The sequence below is a fragment of the Lycium barbarum genome, chromosome 12 (assembly GCF_019175385.1).
Source record: "Lycium barbarum isolate Lr01 chromosome 12, ASM1917538v2, whole genome shotgun sequence".
NCBI classification, from domain to species: Eukaryota; Viridiplantae; Streptophyta; class Magnoliopsida; order Solanales; family Solanaceae; genus Lycium; species Lycium barbarum.
Window position 1 is genome coordinate 62,015,599 of NC_083348.1, and position 20,638 is coordinate 62,036,236.

Genomic DNA, 20,638 nt, shown 5'->3' on the forward strand with positions numbered 1-20,638 from the left:
AGAATTATAGAAAGAAAATTTTGCATTCTCGTGAACCTTTTGACTTTTGATCAATTCAAAACCCATTTGAAAATTGAAAGTGAAACTCGTGCACGCGAGTCAGAGTTTCAACCTGTTTCAAAGATTAATTATTTGAGTCACTATGTTGAAAGCAAGTCAAAATATGAAAAAGGTTCTAGTTCTGGTCTTAAAGCCAATAAAAGGTTTTAAAAAAAGGCTATAAAACCAATTTCTTGATTTAATTGTGGCAAGAAAATCCATTTTGCTCGTGTGTAATGACTCGTTTGGTCGTTATAGTGTTTTGACCCATTTATCCTTGTTGACCCTTTCTCGGGTCCCGTTATTATGATTTATGACTTAGTGAAGTCATTGGGTTGGTTCCCGAAAGGTTTGAATGTGATTTGAGTCATTCAACGTCTCAAAACAAGTGTCTATTTCAACTACTTATCTTTCGCTATAAATAGAGACGTAATTACTCTACATCTGTCACCTTTAATTCAACTCATAGTAGGCTTGTTGTATTCCAAAGGAGTGTTGTCTGCTAACCCCATAGACAGACAATCACTCTTTTGAGACAGTGATAATATCACGCCTCAAGCCTTTCCTTTCTATTCTCTTTATCTAATTTCTAACAATTCAAAAGAGTGATTATTTACTGTTATGGAAATCAATCAAAATCCTGGAATCTCTTTCATGAATAAGGATTTCATCAAACTTGATAGGTTTGATGGAACCAACTTCACTCGCTGGAAGGATAAGATGGTGTTTCTTCTCATTTCTTTGAAAATTTATTATGTTTTGGATCCTGAAAACACTGCAATTCCAGAACCAACTCAGGGAGAATCCGAAACTGTGAAAGTGATAATGTCCAAATCCACTCCTCAAAGAGAAAGTGTACACGGTCATATGCAATATAATTTACCCAACTATGAGTCGGGGTTGATCCCATATGGAACAATATACTAGGCAATTTAAACAAGTAAGGAATTATCACCAACTACGCTAAGCCAAACACTTTTTCAATATTTGATTTTTGTTTTAACAACTAACAAAGATAAAACTAACTAGAAAGCGGGCAAAATGATCAATGGCCACAAGTATGGATACAAAGGAAATTACGCTCAAGTAATGATCTAATGTATTTCACGATTTTACAAATATGAATGAGTTTATGCTAATTAGATAATGATTTCTAAAATCTATCAAATTGATGAATCTCATTACTAAGCTTTCTCAAGCCTTAGAATGTGGGAAAATATGAACAATAAATATAATCTCAAGTAACTTTCCTATCTCTAGCTCAAGTTATTAGATGGGTTTTAAAGCCCCTGTTGACACCTAATTTTTAACCTCTCGTAATTTAGTTTAATCACTCAAAGTCCCCGAATAATAAATAAAATGAGCTGGGCATCTTGAAAGAATTAAATGATTTTTATAAATTGTCCAAGTCAATATTTCATTCCCTTAAATTAATAAAAGGGATTTTCATGCATCATAAATTAATTTGGAAATTAGTGTGTACATTTATGACATTTTTATGAAAGGTTTGTTAAATTTAAATAATAATAAAAAGGAGAAAGAGAGAAAGAGGGTTTTCATTTGTTTAATTATTTTTGTCAAGAAATCAAAATTTGCAAATACTTTATTGCCTTTGAATCCATGAAGTTTGAGTAATTTAAATAATTTAAGTTGTTAACCATTTAACTCTTTAAACTTCTAATTTTTATATAATTTGCATGATTTGTCAAAAAGTATGCATAATCACCCATAAATGTTTTAATTAGGATAATTGATTAATTAAATGACAATTATTGCAAATTGATCCTTTTTATATAAATATTTTTTTGCATGGCCACAATTAAATTAGTCAGTTCATGATTTAAAGAAATTAGAGTTATTTTTGCAATATCAGCCTGTTAAGATTTTTATATGAAATAACCAGTTTAATTTAATTTCAAAATTTTCTAATTAGGCCAAAAAGGCCATAATTGAAATAATTGTGCCAGGTTAGAATTAATTAGGGCCATGTTTGTAATTCTAGGCCCATTAACAATTTGGCCGACTTTTAAATTATTTTAATAAAATAATTATGGCCTAATTTTCCTATAATTAAAACTTCATCAATTTTAATATTTTTCTAATTATTTGTTTTTTTTATGAACTAGATATACATATGTATACACTTGGTGTATACATAAACAGTTGGGCCCTTTTAATACTCAGAATTTGGACCGAGTCCAGCCCAAGCCAGGCTGAGACCCAGCCTAATTCATTTAAAACAGATAAGAGGTATAACCCCTCACCCCTTAATTCATTTTTCCTGTTTTGCAAATAATTCCCCCGCCTCTTTACCCGTTTCTCTCTCTTCCATTCTCGTGTAAACTAGCACCGCCATGATTTTCCCTCGCATCTCTATGCCAAAAATGACATGTTTACAGAGCATGGCTGACATATACAGCTATTGCATGCTTATTATGGTGAAAGCATTAATTGTTACACCTGATTTCATGTTTTTGCTACCCGAATATGATAATAAATCTTGGCTTTACTCATTTTCTCAGATTTGTAGTTAAAATCGTGATTTTCTTTTGCTTTTAAGTTATTTTTCTTATTATTTCTCACATTTTTTCTATTGGTTCATGGTTTTTGGGTCAGATCTGACCGCATGTTTTGCTAAATCATTAGATCTGGGACGTTGATTTTGTTTACTGAGTTTGGTTGTGGAAGAGGGTTTATCCCACATCGTTTGTTGTTGGTTTTGGTTGAACTTTTAGGGTTCTATAAATAGAACCCCACTCTAACAAAAACAAGGGTCGGGAAAAAACAAGGAAAAATGGTAGATAGAGAAATAGGGAAAATTTGAAAGTTGAAGAAGTTTGGAAAAAAATTGATTTTTCAAAAAGCTTCTTAGTAAGAAAAATTTAAAACCTAGACTGAAATAGTTGGGGTTTTCTCAGTTAAAATATTTTTCTTTACTTCATTTTATTTTTGTGTGGCTGAGTTGTTGAGGTTTGGAAGCACAAAGCTCCCAAATTCGTTCTTTTCTTGGCTGCGCACACAAAAGTTAGTTATTTAGAATTTTGCCTATCCTAGGTGTATTTACATTAGTTAGACCGCTCTAGTGGTTTGATGCTTGTTAATGTTGATTCTTATTGTTAAAAATTGTCCTACTTGATTGTGTGCTTAACTTATGGATCTACTTGAGGCAAACACAATAGAACTAGTGAGAATGTTATGATTGAAACTCATTGTGAAGTAGGTTGTTTGGACTTTCTATTGGTTTATTTGTTCATGTGATGCTAATGCTCCCATGCTTACTGTGAAGAGGTGTGGTTGAAATACTTTGAAAAATCCACTTTTCTTTTCTTTCCCTCTTGAAGTCATGTTAGTTTGTGAACTATAATCCTAAGTAGAACCAATATAGTAAAGTTCAACTTGTTTCCCTCTACTCAAATCCTAGGTGTTGTTTAAAGGAGATAAGACAGTTTGTAGGTTGGTTTAGATGAACATGAATAGACTACTTATAATGTGTGCTTGTGCTTCTAATTAGAAATCACATCCTTTTTGCTAATTAGTCATGAACCCGCCCACCCCACCCCTTGTGAAGCAAAGTCTCTTATCAGGATCTTCTTAACTACAAATGTTTTAACTTAATAAATTGGTCTAGATACAACTCTTGGTGTGTTCTCTTCTTTTAAAATAAATAAATACTTAGGTGTGAGTTAAACTTGTTTGCTAATCTTTTGAGGATATAACAGTAGATTATTTTATTTTTCCTTTCCTTCCCTCTTAAATGATCTTGCTCACATAGAATAAAGTTAAGACAAGATAAATCAATGGTTTGTTTGTTTTGTCAATTAGTATTAAGATTAAAGGGGAATCAGGTTCAGTTTTGAGTTTGTGGATTGGTAGACAGTTAATGGTAATACCTGTGGTTATCTTATCATCTAATATAAGCCAGAATGTGCACTAAATTGTCTATGATTTGTAGCAAATCCTAGAACTAATGTGATTAAGGTGTTTGAGTGTGAAATTTGTTCTTTTCTTTCGTTTGATCAAGGCTTTAGTTCTTGTCTGAATTTGTTGCTTAAACATATAGAGTCCATAACTTGTCTTGTGTGGTTCATGTCACAAGTCTTACATCTGGAATTTGTCTGTCCCTAAATGTTCAGAGTTTTGGTAAAAAGGGAAAATGAAAAGAAAGGGCTAACTCTAGTAAATGTAACACTAAATCCTCATTTGAAGGTTAATTGGAGTTAATCTAACTAGTAACTAATTAAAAAGATGGTTGTCAATATGTAACTTGGTTAGTGATCATGTTGGAATTGAAAGGTATAAAAGTGGAAGAAAGTGGTTGTTTAAGAGGAAGTCTGCTCTTTGATCTCCTATTGTTAGCCCTATCCTCTTTAGTTGTTTTATCTAACTAGTGAAGTAAACTTGTTATGGAAGTGGACTGATATGTCATATTCTTGCATTTGTGTTGCATTTCATTCATGTATGGGTCCTAATTTGATAGATTATCCTAAGTGTTAAAATATAATAAGTTTGAAACATTTAGAGGAAGGATGGAATAAAGTAGTTTTGTTCGTGTTTTGTCAAGTTCCTGAATAATTTAGAGATTGAGGCTTTTCTCATTTCTTGTGTTTTTAGAAACATGAGGTCTGTTTTCTTTCCTGTGTGCATAAGTGAAGAACGTGGTGATAATAACTTATAGTCCTTGACTGTCTAGGCTAAAGATGAAAACAAATAGGAAAGACCTTATAATTCTAGTCTATGTAAAAGAAGAGGATAAAAGGATAGGAGAAGAGGAAAAAACTGTGGTTGAAACCTTAAGGAAATGTTTGGCTTTGACCTGTGAACTGTCTAGTCCTTCTTTGATATATGCTAAAGGGTAATAAAAGAGACCATAAGTGCAGATGTGGGGGTTGCAAACCACTTGGCTAAATGGGAAAGTCTTTTAAAGACATCTTAGGAGAGGATTGAGAAAGGGTCAAGCATTACTTGACCCATAGTATCTTTCTTCCCAAATAAGAGTTTGTTATGGAATTCTTCATAAGCCTATGGGGTGTAACCTCCTACCTTTGCACATTTGGTGTTTCCTTGCCTTTTGTTAAGTTAATTGGATCCTATAAAATGAGTTTTCTTGTGCATTTATTAATTGTTCACTCAGATTAATAAACTTGGTCTTGCTGTGTCTACTCTGATAATGTGAAAGATTACATTAAAACTGGAAAGAGGAAAAGGCTTTTCAAGAAGGGAATACTGTTTGTTTTTAAATGAGGTAAGAAAAGTTTTATGGATATAACATGATAAGGTATAACAAACTCTTTAATATTTGGCTAAGTTAGGTTCATGATTTAGATCTTCATGTGAATTCTGTGTGCATTGATGTGGTTCTAACTTGTACCTGAAAGATGGACTATTTTCTCTTTGTTTCCCAAGTCATGATAATACTTTAAAAATAAGGAAACCAGTGGTTTGCTTCCATTTAAGGTGGTAGTACAGTTTGAGAGGTATATTTGACCCCTTCTTTGTGATACTTTGGACAATATGTCATGTTTTCCATTTTGAGATGTGTTTTGAGTTCATTAGTCTAGAGTCTAAGCAAAAGATAAAATTGAATTTAGTCATGATGGATAGACGTGTTTTCTTCTTTATGAAGCATTAGAAATCAGCTAAGGATATGATATACTTGTCCAATTTTGAAAGAATGAAAACTAAGAATAGGCCAGTCTAAATTATGTGCATCCCTTTAAAATCAATTTGGCTTTCTCTGCAATAGAATAGAATAAGGAGAAAAGGTCTAAAAGAATTTCAAACTCTGAACTTAAAATATGAATCTTTTGTGCATCCATGGGACCTTTTGGCCCTTCTACTTGCCTAGGTTGTGTGTGAAAGTGTAGTTGTTGTACCTAAGGTTGTACATTCTACATGGGACCATTAGGACTTGAAAGTCTCTTGGCAGTTTTTCTACAATTGATCCTGGTTTGATTCTCATCTTTTGCTTGTGTCTTAAACTGGATTCTGCTGAGAAGTACTAAAACACCATACTAGTATATGGTTGTTTCAATAAAAGAACTCTGATTTCACCTATTTGGATTGGTACATATCATGCCTGTTAGGATTACAGTTTGATTCCTTCTGTTTATTCTCTGTATTCTCTAGGAGGATCACCTAGACTTTAGAATATAATTCCTAAAAAGTGACAAGAACCTCTACTTGAACTGTGCATAAAATATCTAGGCTCATTTGAGGATTTTGCTTAAATAGTTTTACATGTACTTTATGAATACCAAATCTGTTGTGATTGTACCATGTCTAGAAGCTGATTTTCCTTATCCTTGTGTACCTTTATACTTTGCCACATCTACTTGATTCAATACTGTCAAGAACTATATTATTCCTATATGATTGCCTGTGTTGTGCTGATTTGGTTTAAGTTTAGTCTAGGCCATATTGTGCCCATGCAGATTATTTTATTTTTTCATGTTTAAGTCATATTTGATGTCTTGGCTTTGGTTCATAAGATTAATTTTCCTGTTGAGTCTATTCATTTATTCTTTCCTTGTTCTCATCTGTTCTTGTTGACTTATAATTGTTCTATATACATTTGTATTGGGCTTATCCTATTTATTCCAAGCTATGTGTGTGTGTGTGTGGATCTATGTCTTCCATGGTTATTGTTGGTTGAGAGGCAGTTTAGGTGAAAGAGAGGTCTAGTTTGAGTCTTCCCCTGGTGACCAGCCATGCCAGAGGTTCATGAAACCTCTTGGAACTTGTGCGGCATCAAGAATAAGGGGGGTGATGACTTAGCCTTCCCACCACCTAGGTTTGGGGTTTGAGTTTAAGGACATGAAAAACACATATGCACATCATATCATATGGGCTTATGAATAAATAGGATATGTTTCCTGTACATGTGTATATTTATGTATAGAATAGGACTTATAAATGAATAGTGCACTGTGTATATATGTGTGTATAGTATATGTATGATAGGAACAGTAAAATATAACTAACTGGGATCTTTTGTTTCTTTCCCCTCTCCATTGCATGGCCACTTGGGCCAAGGTTTAGCCACCCTATTGGGCTTCAAGGAAATTCTTTCAAGTTCATTGAGTCTAAAAGAAAAGAAAGGGAAGCTAATATATTGAAGGCCCGGTCATGGGTAAAAATGACATGAAGGTCCAACCATGGGTGAAAATGGTAGGCGTTTGGTACACCCCAGTTTACTTTCCTTATTATATTTATGCCTTCTCTATTTGGTTTAAGTGCTTCTCGTATTGTCTTCGTATTTGTAAAACAAACTCACAAACCTTATTGAACCATTTATATTGCGAATTAGGCATCTTAGGCAAAACGGTGCATATGCCATTTAGATTGACTCTAACTCCTGAAAAATTCTTTTGAAAATCTGGAAAAAACGCGTACTGATTTTGAAGATTTAAAATGGAAGGCGACTATTTTGGGTCTTAATAGATAACAAACTAAAAATCTTTTGGAAAAGCAAAAATGGTATAGCGTATTGTGTAGAACTAAGAGGATGACTAAATTAGGCGAAAAAACCCCTTTTCAATTACTGAAACATATTTTTTGGGTTTTTGAGTTGATAAAAATGTGATATTTTTGGGCCAGAGCCCACTTGAGTCTTTTCTTAAAGAAAACTGAGTGTTTCAGAAAATAATATTTTTTGGGTCAGAGCACATGTAGTTTGGTATCTTGAAAACAAAAATGACACAAGCCGCTATTTGGGCTAAAATTTTCCGTTTGGTCTTTTACTTAAATCTGTAGTTAAACGTGACTGAGGCCCATATTTTGAATGACTAAAATAAGGTATATTTGGGCCAGAGCCCACACAGTCTTCTTTAAAAAAAATAGTAAAAAAAAAAAAAAACCTATTTCTTTGGGTCAAAACCCACTTGATTTTCTCTAAATAACAAATCCATGGTTAAGGTTTCAGGGCCAGTTCCTACGGTTTAAATAAGAGAGAATGACATATATATACATGAGAATATGATATATTTACAAAATATGACGATACTTTTCAGTTTACAATTAATAACTATAGATTTCTTACAAAACATATAAAAAAATTTCGCTCAAAATTTTGTGTATGAAAACTGTATAAAATGTATATATCCTCTCAAGGCTCAAAAATTTCGCTCAAGATTTTGTGTATGAAATATGTATATCTTGCTCAAGACTTAAAAATTTCGCTCAAAATTTTATGTATGAAATATGTATATCTCGCTTAAGACTTAGAATTCTCACTTTTTTCGTGTATGAAAAGTATATTAAAGTGGTATGAAATATAACTTTATAAATTTTTTATAAAGTTCATGCTAGTTTTTTGAAAATTTAATACCCTATAACAACATTGTATACAACATTCATATAATATTCGTACAACTTTCATAAGTCACGATTCTACCATCATTCATGCAATTTTATGCTTTACATAAGTCACGATTCTACCATTATTCATGCAATTTATTACCCAATCTCCTAAAGAGCTAAACTATTAACTACTTTTTATCCCATTTTCTGACCAACATGTTCAGCGGAAAACAATCCCTTTATCTCATTCTGCTAATAAGCTTCATACCAAATTTTTTTAACTTCACAAACACCAACCACAACTGAACTTAACACACCATTGAAAATAAAACATCAATGGGTTAACCATTATCACTCAATTCTTAATAATCAGATAACTTTCCAGAAACTATCTAAAATTCTTAATTGTTTAAAACCTAAAAACGGAGACACAAACTAATTATTCAACAGTCGTCAGAAATCCGAAGCCTCAACTATCACAGTAAAACTAAATACCCAGACTCCATTTCACTATATTGAGTAAGATTCCCATATTTTTTTCATCATAGATCTAGGCAACAACTGATATCACTAGTGGAAGATGAAGGTTGGAAGTCATCAGTACCCTTGCCGGCAAGATGGCAAGCTTTCTTGATAGCTTCCACGTCTTCTTAGAAGATGTCATTGGAGTCGTCATCAGGGAAATCTTCATCTTCTGCAAAGACCATTAAGAATCTTAGATTCAGTTAATTTAGGGTTTTTTGAAAGCCCTCAATCATAGGATGAGAACGAGAGGCAGGAGAAATTTTTGGGTTTAAGGGATTAGAATTTTCCACCCATAATATAGGGAAAAGGATGGTCTTTTAATTTTTTTCAAATCTGGTATATTTTGTAATTAAGTTGGTATGTTTTGTAAATAAGAAAAAAATACCCTTATGTTTTGTAATATAGTGTCTTAAGTAGTATTATTAGTTTATTTTCCCTTTAATTAAATAAATCAAGTAGAGTATTTTGGACCTAACGACAAAATCGATTTTCAAAGTCAAAATCTTACCTTTTGAAATAAATCTGGGATTTTATTTAAGATAGATATATGTGGCGAGCACATTTTTAAAAGGGAACATATGCACAAGTTATTAGACCATAATTACAATTCATTTTCCTAAAAGGCAAAAACATGCAAAAAATATAAAATCCCTTTCTTGAAAAAAGTCAAAACAGTCCAAATTTTATGCCTAAATAACAAAAAATTTGGTAAGGATGTTATGACAATATTAAACGGATTGACCCGGTGCACGTGTGAGTAAAGCATGCATAAAACCAATTCACTCAAATCATAAAAATAAATAAGTTTTCTATCTTTTTTCTATAGAAAAACTACTATCCTTATATATAAAAGGAACTAATTATGTCCGGATATCATAAATCCGAACCTAAATACCCTATATGTAAGGGGAATATATTCAATTCTTTTAAAAAATGATATGCAACATGACAGGCTTTTTGCGGGAAATAAACAGTTCATGCAAATACTCACACATTGGAATTTGAAGGTCAACCGTATAGTATGGATCCTTAATACTAGGGTGCCTAACACCTTCCCTAGGAGATCACCATAACTCTTACCTAGAAATTTGGATTAAGAAGGATTTTTCACGGCGTATGAATAAACCCTTCAAAACTGGTTTTCATAGTTTCCTAAAAATTAGGTGGCGACTCTTTTAAAACAAAGTCCGAAAGAGCACTAACGATTTCGAAGTAGCTTTTCCGAGAGCTAACCCCTCCCGCGAAAATGCGAACAATTACAGCCCCAAATTCTTGTTAATTAATCTTTCCCAACCTCAATCTTCCTCTTTCGAGCTCAAATCAAAGTAAATGGGTCGGTCTTAGGGTTAGCTAATCCCTTAAGAAACATTAAATGATAAGATTAATTAAAATCACATTAACTCACTTCATTTGTAATAAAAATCATTCAATACATAAGCAAAACAAGAGTTTCATCCAACACTTTAATCATATAATATTTCCATAAACAAGATTCAAGTGAAGAAAATAGGACGATGAGATCAGTCGCAGGCCAGTGAACATATCTAAATCGACATCAATAAATAGCTTAGCCTCGAGTAGTGGACAGTGTATCATTGATAGCGGTGCTATTGATCACAACTCTGGTATGAGTACCATTTTCTCTTCACTTAACCCATCAACATCATTAATGCTACACACTTAGATATTCGTTACAAAGCAAGGAATCAAAGAAATGGAGAAAAGTTTAAGAAAATTCTCAACCTAATTCTTCAAATCTTCAACCCCAAAGTGTAGAGCAAAACCCTAGCCTCCAAAACTTGTGTTTTTGTGCCAAAGATGATGATATTTTCCTTCAAGTCTTCCTTTTATAGTTGCACAACTTTCCAATCAAAAATATGTCCAAAACAGCCCCAATTTTCAGATTTACAGAACTGGCCGTTTTTGCACCTTTAGCCACTTTTTTCATTTTCTTCAATTTGGCCTCTTTTGACTTGTTTTCACTTGATTTATTTTCCGATCACTTCTAAATCACATAAACCTATAAAATAGGAGTAAACGACATTAAATGTACTATTTTCTCAATCAAACATAGCAAAAGTCTAAGCTTAAAGAAGAGATAAGTTGGTAAAATACCAACTTATCAGAAAGCATTAAGGAAAAACCATGTAGAGGGTGAACTAATTTGTGGTTGGCATATTCTCAATATGCTCACTGATCATATTGATCTCTATTCAAATTTGAAGACTCCAAAAGAAATATGGATGCGCTGGAGGAAACATATCAAAACAAAAAAAAGGGCACAGATAAGTTTCTTTCTTTGTAATACTTTGAGTTTCAAATTAAAGAGAATTTATCAATCATGGATCAAATTTATAAACTTCAAGTGTTAGTTTCTAAACTACGAGATCTTGATGTGAAAATTCCCGACGCTCTGCAAATTGGTGCAAGTCTGTCCAAACTGCCTAATTCATGAAAGAATTATAGAAAGAAAATTTTGCATTCTCGTGAAACTCTTGACTTTTGAGCAATTCAAAACCCATTTGCAAATTGAAAGTGAAACTCGTGCATGCGACTCAGATTTTCAACCTGTTTCAAAGATTAATAATCTGAGTCACTATGTTGAAAGCAAGTCAAAGTATGAAAAAGGTTCTAGTTCTAGTCTTAAAGCCAATAAAAAGGTTTTTAAGAAAAAGGCTATAAAACCAGTTACTTGCTTTAATTGTGACAAGAATGGTCATTTTGCTCGTGACTGCAGTTTAAAAAGAAGGGAAAGAATTTTGGAATCTCAGAAAATTTCGAAAAGGCAAACATGATTGAGGAAGTTGTTATCGATTTGGTTGCTATGGTATAAAATTTAACAATTGGAATGGTAACAGAAGTAAACATTGTTGATCCCTCAAAGTCAGAAGAATGGTGGCTAGATTCTGGTGCTACCATTCATGTTTGCAACAACAAAAACTTATACAAGACATACGAAGAATGCAAGACACCTGAAGGTGTTTTTATGAGCAATGATGTTGAAGGCAAAGGCAGCATGGAACTAAATTTCACATCTGGACAAAACTAACTTTGTTGAATGTTTATCATGTGCCAGACTAATGCCTTGCTCTTAATTGCCCAATTACCTCAAGATTTTTGGGGAGAGGTTGTACTAACAGCTTGTTATATTTTTAATAGAGTTCCTTTTAAGAAAATTCAGACCTCTCCATATGAGTTATGGAAAGGTAGAAAACCTAACTTAAATTATTTGAAAGTGTCGGGGTGCCTAGCCTTTTATAAGGTTCCTGACCCTCAAACATCAAAGTTAGGTCCAATAGGTATTAAGAGCATATTTATTGGTTATTCACAAAGATAAAAAAAAACATATAGACTTTTGAATTTGCAGACAAATGTTATTGTAGAATCGGTGCATGTGGAATTCTTAGAAAATAAATTTCTATATAATTCTAGTGAGAATTCCACAAAAGAGCAAATCACAAGTTCTCCTACTCAAAGTAATTTTGAAATAATAAACAATAAAAGAGGAAATGAGTCTCAACATGAAGTTGAACCTCGGCGGAGTCAATGAGTGAGAAAAGAAAAGTATTTAGATTCTGATTTTAATTTCTTAACAAGAATTGTATTTCTTGTAGAAGGAAGTAGGAGCAAAGTCAATCAATATATACCCATTTTATTAAATATTGAAAGTGACCCAAAAAATTTTAAAGAAGCAATGTCTTCTAGAGATGTAGCTTTTTGGAAAGAAGCAATAAATGATAAGATGGATTCAATATTATCCAACAACACTTGGATAATAGTAGATCTTCCTATTGGTTCTAAACCTATTGGTTGTAAATGGGTATTTAGAAGAAAATATGATACCAATGGTCATGTACAAACCTCTAATGCAAGGTTGGTTGCTAAAGGTTTTACACAAAAAGAAGGTATTGGTTATTTTGATACATATGATCCTGTTGCACGAATAACATCCATAAGAGTGCTTTTGGCTTTAGCCTCTCTCTCTATATATTATGTGTGCATCAAATGGATGTGAAAACTGCATTCTTGAATGGTGATTTATGTGAAGAAATATATATGGAACAACTAGAGGGATTTGTTTTCCTGGAAATGAGAATAAAGTTTGCAAATTAGTAAAATTTCTTTATGGGTTAAAGCAAGCTCCAAAGCAGTGGCATGAGAAATTTGATGATGCCATTTTATCATATGGATTTGTACACAATTATGTTGATAAATGCATTTATTCTAAGTTTACAAAAGATTATGGTGTCATAATAAGTCTCTATGTGAATGGCTTATTAGTTTTTGGTACAAACATGCTTGGAAATAATAATTTTAAAATGTATCTCAATTCAGTCTTTAAAATGAAAGATCTTAATGAAGTTGACACCATTCTTGGAATTAAGATCAAGAAAAGTGATAAAGGCATCTCCTTATGTGATTCGAAAATTTAGTCACTTGGGAATGCAAGAGTTTAAAACTCCATTAGATTCAAATATAAAATTGACTGAAAATATTGGAAGGGTCATAGCACAATTGGAATATGCCAGTGCTATTGGAAGTATTATGTATGCAGCACATAGCACATGACCGGATATAGCACATGCAGTCTGCAAACTTTCAAGATATACAAGTAAACCAAGTGTTGAACATTGGAAAGCTATTTCAAGAGTGCTTGGTTATTTAAAGAAAACAAAGAATGTTGGATTATGTTATAATGATTTACCTAGCACATTAGAAGGGTTCTCTGATGCTAACTGAATAACCAATGATGATGATAAAAATCCACATCGAGATGAATTTTTACGTTGGGTGGAGGTGCTATAAGTTGGGCATCAAAGAAGCAGACTTGTATTACATATTCCACAATGGAATCAGAATTTTTAGCATTAGCAGTTGCTGGAAAAGAAACGGAATGGCTGAAAAACATGTTATTAGTAGGGGTGTCAAAAAAATATGAAAAACCGATCAAACCGACCGAACCTAACCATACCGATTTATAGTGTTTTTTCAATAAAACCGTGAATTTTTATTTAAGTTTATAACCGTTCCGAATAATTAGGGTTGTCTTTTTAATTTATACAAAAAACTAAAAAATTCCCGAACTGAACCGAATAGCCTTACATGTACGAAATATATTTTACATATTACAAATATGTTAAATGAATATATAAAATATATTTTATAATTTCTGTTTCAAATATAAAAAAGAATTTTGGCCACTAAATTTTGGGCCTTTAGTTGATTGGATTTAGTTTCAAAAGGATACCTCATATACATAGTCATACGGTCATAGATTTAGATGATTTAAGTGGGCATTTTTTGTTATAGTTAGCACTAACAGAAGTTTACCTCCATCTTGGTCTCCTCTACTATGTTGCTTGATATATATGTATCAAATTCAAGTTGTGGTTTCTGTGACCTACAAGCTAATGTTTGTTTTGGCTCAATTCAACATTGTTGTCTTTGTCAAGTTATTCTTCTCCCTAGTCAATCAGTGAGGATTCACGTCACGATGATGCCATCGTTGTTGTCTTGCTACTTGATATAACACATTTCAGTTTAATTACTTTGTGTAGTCTTTTTAATAGCTTTTACATTAAATTTTCATGAGAAACAAATAGAAGCTTGATTTGATGGTGTACTACAAATAGGTTTGTCGACGTCTGTGTCGTTAAATTTTAATGGTGGTGTATTTTTAGGTGACACTTTAAAACTAAAATAACCGAAAATTAACCGAACCGTACCGATACCGAAGAAAAACCGAGATGATGGGATGGTCTCGAAAAGTCTAATTTTGGTTATACAAAATAAAATAACCGCAAAATTGGAATGATATAATTTTTTTAAAATAACTGACCGAACCGTCTCATTGACACCCCTAGTTATTAGATACAAAGTTGTGGCCACAACCGATGCCAGTCATTCCCATATATTGTGATAATGAAGCAACGTTGAGTGTTGCTCATAATAAGACATACAATGAAAAGTCTAGACATATTAGTCTGTGGCATGCCTATTTGAAAGAATTTCTTACAAGTGGTTTCATGACAATTATATATGTTAAGTCTTGCAAGAATTTAGTAGATCCTCTTACAAAAACACTCCCTAGAGATGCTACTACAACAACATCTAGTGGGATGGGGTTAAATATCTTTTCTATAAGTACATTATTAGAGGGAGCCCAACCTTGAGTTAGCAAAACTAACAATAAAGGTTCAACGGGTAAAAACAATCTATTAATGTCGTTTTGAGCACTGAAAAGAAAAGCATCAAATCTTTAAGCCTTGTCCTAGGATGATCAATGCATACTGTTACAGGGAGAGGATGAGCGAGAGCTCTTAATGAAAATGTCAAATGTCTGGAGTAACAAGGACATAAAACATTTTTACCAATATGAATACAAGTGTGGTGCCGCTTCAGCAAGAGTCAATAATATTTGCTCTTGTTAGTATTCATGAATTGGGATTAGCGCATGACCTTTAAGTGCTTGAGCGAATCGATGACTTAAAGTGAATGGATAATATTATGCGTGTGATATTTTCGGTTTAGGCACAAGGGAGTTATGGTTCAATTCTTAGCCATACCAATAACTTTGTCTAAACTTTAAAATATTTACACTACTAGAAAGTTCAAATCTATGAGGTACTTTCTATTATGTATGATATTAGGAGTAGTATTACAAACTAGTGGGGGGATTGTTATATAGTTTGTAATATTGGAGTAATAATATTTTAAATTATTTGGGTACTAGTTTGGGCACCATTAACGGAGGCGCAGCCAGGATTTCAGGTTTGGGGATTCGGAATTTTAACACAGGACAACGATCTCAAGCTAATGCATAACAACCGCCAAACTAACGAACAGATATCGATATTTAATATATTTACAAAAGCGACAAACTCCTTAAACACTATATAAATATAAGCATTATCATTCTCAATTAAATTTTATTTATATATACTACAAGAAAAATAGCCTTTTAGCGAGGGAAATCCAGTCGTTATAAGTCCAAATCCAGTCGCTAAAAATCAATAACGACCAGAAACAATCCAGTCGTCACCGTTCATTAAAAGCCCTGTCGTTAAAAGTTAACGACCGGGTTTGAAGGCCAGTCGTTAAAGATGTTTTAACGACGAAAAAAATTCCGATCGTTACATTTACTTTTTAGCGACCAATTTTTCTGTCGCTAATTACAAAATTCCTTTCGCTAATGCCCATTTAACTATTTGACAATCCGATCGTTAAAGAGTTTTAAAGACCACATTTCCCTTCGCTAATATCACATTTTATCAAAAATAATTAGATATATTTATATTTTTCAAAGTGGTTACCGAATAGTAATTATTATGTCACATACTATAACACACACTTACATATAAACACCTGCGAATAATATCAAATAATCAATATTATTATAAATTTTCATTGTAAATTACAAAGAACTAAATGTACATATCACCAAAAAATATACCCATCCAAATTGTATGACAATATTTTTATCAACTCCTTAAAGACTAAAAAACTAAAATTGTATGTACAAATGATAACATCTTTAAAACACCACTAACATAATAAAAACCTATTGCACTTGTATTTGCTCGGCAATTTCTTTAAAGGACATGTTCTTCAAACTTCAAATTTTGGATCTGTTAAAAGAATAAGTTCATGTCAATTAAGTGAGAGAATTCCTACAAGCTACTTTATTTAGAAAACAAATGAATAATTTAACCACTAACAGAATAATTGGAGAAAATATTATTTTTGATTGAACAAATGCTGCCACTCAATATCTTCAAGAAAGTATATCTTTTGTTTCAGTAGGATGAAATTTAGACTTTAACCCAAAGAAACTTCTAAAATTTCAAGGCAGAGAGGTGTCTACTTAGTGGATAACCTGGATACTGTTTTAATTAACAACAATCGAAGATATAACTACATGTCATAGTTGGTAGATATCTTACTAACCTTTAGAGTATTCCAGGTAGAACTCCAAGTAGAACGGGACTGAATTCGCCATCAAATTAGTACATTGCATAAATGGTTATAAGAGAGCTCAAGTTGCTGCAATTTTGAGAAATTTCCTATCTCCTAGTATTTTTGACCTTCAAAGAAACTATATTTCTGTTGTTGCTCTTCCTATTTCAACAGATGGAATGCTCCATGTCAGAGCATTTTAGAGGACTAGCACTTCTGAAAGGAAAAGAAAGAATTTAAGATGGATATAGGTAGCAATAAGAAAATTCAGATGGTAAAACAATGTGTGGTTCAAAAGGTTCGCGAGCAGCAAAAGCTGTTGCAACCAATTTTTGGGTTGCCAACTTGACAATAGCAAAGAGCCTGCCTAGTACATCAACTTCTGAGAGTCGAGTCCAGCACTTTAAATTTCAACCAGAGAAATTACTGTAGATCAAAAATATGGCACAAAATAATTAACAACACATTCAGTTTACGCGCAGTGTAAAGCAGCGCAACAAGTGAATTCAGTCTCAAGCAGCACAATCGAAGAGGCACTATTAGTTACCAATAAAATCCATCCAAATGCTACTACAGTAAAATTTAACCAATACATAGTAATGGTAGAGGCAAACTAAAAGCTAAATAGTAATGTTAGAGGCAAACTAAAAGCTAAACTGAAATATTCCAGAAAATTCGCATATTTCAGTGTCGTGGTTGATTTTGTTGGCTAACCACTTCAATATTTCCATCATACAAACACTTCAATAATTCCATCATTATTCAGTCCTCTATACTGCTTTTCAAATATTAAGTTCATTTTCCCCGAGAGATTGATTAACTCCTAAAGCAAGGCTAACAAAAACTACACCGTACAAGTGGAAGATTAATCAAAATTAGGCCAAACCTGAAAGCAAGGAAGCACCACAATATTATGGCAGGCAACAAATCACACAAGTTAGTTACATGCATCAAGCTTGAAAAAACAAATGAAGAAAGTAATGCTTGAAAGCCTTACAATGACAACTTAGCCCATATGTTTCACTGATCTTCTTGGATGCCCGCCCTTACTCGCAACAAACACATATGATAGTTTCTGTTACGGTCATGAACTATCATAACTAAGTTTAGCCCTTCAAATCGCGACATGGGTCCTCAGATCAACCCTTCAAATCGACAGAACAAAGGAGATCCAAGAATTTCACTTCAAGATTCAACTATTGTCATACCCACCAGATCAATGCATACAGGTCCATTGAAACAACTAGAAAAAGATAACTAAAATTTAAGTAGACTCGACCAAAATCTTAGACACTTCCCATGTAGAGTTTAACTGGAAAACTAAGACATAAAAGGAAAGAACTCAAGCGCCGGCTAACGTTTTAGGACTATAAAAATTCATACTCTAAAACTAACTGATAGCCATAATGGTAGAACTAATGTAATGATTTGTATGCATTCAAGTTCAAGTCCAAACTAAACCAGGAAAAATATACCGCAACCCGTGCATTAGCGAGAAAAGAAAAACAGTGAAGTCCAATTGTAAATTAAAGTAATCTATTCTACTAGCATTTGTCAAGTTATAACACTAGCCATCAGGTTAAATTATTTCTCCAACAAACTTGTAAGTTGACCTAGTAGTAGGAAAGATCAACCAACGATGATAGTAGAAAGAAACTAGGAGAGAAACTGTCAAAGTAGAGAGTTTGAAATACATCAAAGGCGGACAATTACTAGCTTAAGAAAACAGAACTCTGAAAGAATCTGTATCAATCCATTCCATCAAATCTTTTTCTAGTTATGTACATCAACTGACTACAAACAGTTAATAGAATGTCCATTAGGAGCACGTCTAGGACATATCACCTTTCGAGAAAGGAGATTTTGGTTTTTACTATACAGAATTTTAGAGGTCATTACTTTTGCCAACTTCTACTCATGATCAACTAAAGATATGTTTCACGGTACTAATCTAAACCAAACATTCTCATACAACATTTACAAGTCTGATGTGTTCATAGGCTAAGTCAAAGTTTATTCCCTATTGCCTGGACTATGCCAAAAAAATGAGGCTAGTGTATGAGTTGTTTATTCTTGAAAATATATAAAGATCAATGCTTGAGACTACTTATCTTAGGCCTAAGTTGATGCAGCACTATAAGATATAATTTAGGTGAAAGCCAGAGGCTAATAAAACTGGGTTGAGCTTAGCATCCTTACATTTCTTGAAAAGATCCACCTAAACTTTACCAAACATTCACTCGGGCTCAAGACTATCTAAAAATTTAACTACGTAGTTAGTTATACTAATGTATTGAACTAACTTTCTACCTAAATATTGCCCCATGACAGATAAAGTACTAAGTATTTTAAATTAGCTTATCCTCCAGTACCACATAATAGGTAGATCTAGACAAAGCAAGCAAGTGATACTTAAGTAATTCTTAAAAGTATATAATTAGTTTTTAATATTATTCAAAGGCTCTAGCAATGTAATAGTTATACCCAGAAGCTTAATCCAATGACTATCAATATCACATTAACTACTTCGTCATGCAACTCGACTAATTAATATAAATTAGATATATCACTCTAAATGTTTAGAAGGACTAAGCATATAGTAAGTAAAAATAATCACTAGATGCTTAGTCTTAATTAGTAAGTAAGAAAACAATTAAAGCACTAGTTAATTAGAATTTGAGAGGGAAGCAAGAAGTTGATGATTGGAATAAGGGATGACCTTCATATCTCTTCAAGGCAACGTCTTCAATCAAACTCCATAGACAGAAACATCTCGCAAAGGAAGAAAGATTGGTTAGTAGAAATATGTGCCTCCTTAGAGATGTGGACATTTCATTTGAAGTCAAAATATAACCAATTAAGGCACGTAGATTGACTAGTGGGTGACATGAGGCATTTTAACACATTTAATACTAAGGATAGCATCTGGACAATCAAGTCATAATTAAAGAAACATTAGTGATATAAGAATCAAATAAAGTAAATAAAAAAAAAGCGTATCAGGAAATTTAGCAAGTATAGCGTGTACTCCCTAAAGAAGAGATTGAATTTCTTAAAAACAAAGTCTTGAAGTCAAGATTGGCTAGCTGATTTTTGTCGAACATGACTTATATTGAATTAAGGACTTGATTGGCTTTTAAACTTCCGTCACATTAGATAAACTATAACTACTCAATCTTCTCATTTTGAGCATGTTTATAAACCAAGACTTATTAAAACAATATTGTTTATGTTGTGAGTAAGTCAAAGGAGAATGTTCTTTCATATAGCATTGAGGCTTAACTTTCTGTTACTAGCAATTCAGCACAAAAAAGGAAACATTTCCTTTAAAATCTAATTGATAAGTTTAAGTGACAGCTATCATTTTGCAATTTCAGGGGACACAAGTAAATCCTCAATTTTATGAGTAACTGTAAGACTAGAAATCACGAATAAAAGATATAACCATTAACAGCGTTGGAATATTCTAAAAATAGTTTCAGCTGCTAGAAATAGATTCAACTGCATTTACCTACTTTTATGTTTACATGTAATATAGGTATGGATGACCATAGCTATTGGCATATTCTTGAAACAAGCAAACACATTATTTCACGTTCAAGAAACCGATAATTATAATAACAGTACTTCAAAGTTAAGTAGAGATGAGAAAAAAATCTTGGTGACATAAGTTCTAACAGTGTAAAATGAGGGTCTGAATGTAACAATAACAATACCAAGGTGATGAAAACGATTGAATAGAGGCTCAGATCTGTATACAGGCACAGGCGAAGAAGGTCTGGCCACGACACGGCTGCAATCGGTTGCATCAATCGCCTGC

At 32.8% G+C, this 20,638-nt stretch overlaps 1 long non-coding RNA gene across 1 annotated transcript; it reads right to left on the bottom strand.

The window, feature by feature from the left end:
• Positions 1 to 16,287: 16,287 nt before the first annotated feature.
• Positions 16,288 to 20,329, bottom strand: LOC132623163 (uncharacterized). Its single transcript, XR_009576109.1, has 3 exons — positions 19,538 to 20,329; positions 16,810 to 17,034; positions 16,288 to 16,490 (listed from the first exon to the last, which is right to left on the bottom strand). It is a non-coding gene; the product is annotated as an uncharacterized LOC132623163 (long non-coding RNA).
• Between the last annotated feature and the right edge of the window lie 309 nt (positions 20,330 to 20,638).